Source organism: Myotis davidii, unplaced genomic scaffold (assembly GCF_000327345.1).
Source record: "Myotis davidii unplaced genomic scaffold, ASM32734v1 scaffold59, whole genome shotgun sequence".
Taxonomy (NCBI): domain Eukaryota; kingdom Metazoa; phylum Chordata; class Mammalia; order Chiroptera; family Vespertilionidae; genus Myotis; species Myotis davidii.
In genome coordinates, this window is record NW_006293001.1 from 9132337 (window position 1) to 9133837 (window position 1501).

The 1501-nt window shown below is 43.0% G+C and overlaps 1 protein-coding gene and 1 pseudogene across 1 annotated transcript in view; one reads left to right on the forward strand and one right to left on the reverse strand.

The window, feature by feature from the left end:
• The window catches only part of LOC102757247, a 5165-nt pseudogene extending 4529 nt beyond the window's left edge, over positions 1-636 (reverse strand).
• The window catches only part of UBR3 (ubiquitin protein ligase E3 component n-recognin 3 (putative)), a 178186-nt gene that overhangs the window by 73252 nt on the left and 103433 nt on the right, over positions 1-1501 (forward strand). The window lies entirely within an intron of this gene.

Consider the following 1501-nt stretch of genomic DNA (forward strand, 5'->3'; position numbering starts at 1 on the left):
GCCTCCTGATCTACAGCATCCTTTCCCATTCCCCAAGTGCACCCCATTTCATCTTGACTACTAGTATTTCTCTTCCTTTTAGTGGTATCCCTTTCCTCATCTTCATTTGAGTTTTACCCTTCATCTTTTCAAACATCATTTGTTGCTTCTTGCCCAATTCCTTCAATTGTGTTACTGTCAACTCGGATTCTACCTCTCGGTCTTCCTTTGGTCCCTGAAAAGAAAGAGCCAAGTGCTGCACAGAAATGAAGAACATGTCCGACTTGGAGCTGACAATAGGTGTGGGGTGGGATGTAAGTCTTGTTGAGAAAGGTGCCGTGGGTACTTCCCAGGTCATAGAGGTAGGAATCAGGCCCATAGCCATTGTATTCTCCATTGGGGCTGGACACCCCAGGCTACAGCACAGCGTGGTACCCAGACACTGAAGGGTGTTTCTTGCACATGTTGCAGCTAGACAACCTCCCGAAAGGCAACAACTGTTCCCTTTCAAGCTATGGGTGCAAAGGATCTTGCTGCCCTTCAGGTTTGTAGTCTGTAGGGGGCCATGGTTGGGTCTGCCTAATGGCAGCTCTTGGTAAGGGGGGAGCCCAGGCTGGATCCCCAGGAACAGGAGCCACTGTGGGTCACCACCTGCATTGTTCTTTCTCGACTTCTATGCTTTTTTTTAAGCTAGTCCCTTTTTTGGCATATGCTCTTTCATCCTCTCTGCTTAGTCCAGTGCTGCTTTTACATGAAAATCACCTGGGAAGCTTTAAAATTACATGTGCCTAAGCCCCACTGTCAGAGATTTAGATTTAATTGATGTGCAGTAGGATCTCAGCAGTGATTCTAATGATTGTGAAGAACCACTAGTGTTAGCTCTTCAAAAATTCTACTTATAAGACTCAACTTATATGTAATCTGCTCATTTAAGGTCTTTCAGTTAGGTTTATATTACCTTGTTAATCTCTATGTAATTTATTATAAATTGTCATATAATATGTGATTTGTTTGTTCATTCAAAATGTTTATTGAATGCTATTCTGTGCTAGAGGGTATCTAGATTCTTGGGTTTTTGATGTTGAATAAGTAGACTTGGTTCTTTCTTTCATGGAGCAATCTAATAGGGGAGATAGACATTAAGTAAATAAACACGTAGCTTTACTTTGTAAACTCTAAGTACTTTATCCTATCTAATAAAAGAGAAACATGGTAATTGGCATACGACTGCTACCCTTCCCATTGGCTAATCAGCGAGATATGCAAATTAACTGCCAGCCAAGATGGTGGCTGGCAGCCAGGCAGCTTGAAACTAACATGAGGCTTGCTTGCTTCAGTGACGGAGGACTCCAACGTTCTCTGCCTGCGCTGCAGGCCTCTGAGCCTGCAGTTTAAGAACATTGTAACAAATATTGAAGCTAAACAAAAACCCAGAAACAGCTTTCAGCGAGCCTGGGATCTCAGAGCTGGAATCAGAGGTGGAGTTATACATTGTTTCCATAATAGGACAGAAACAAACCAG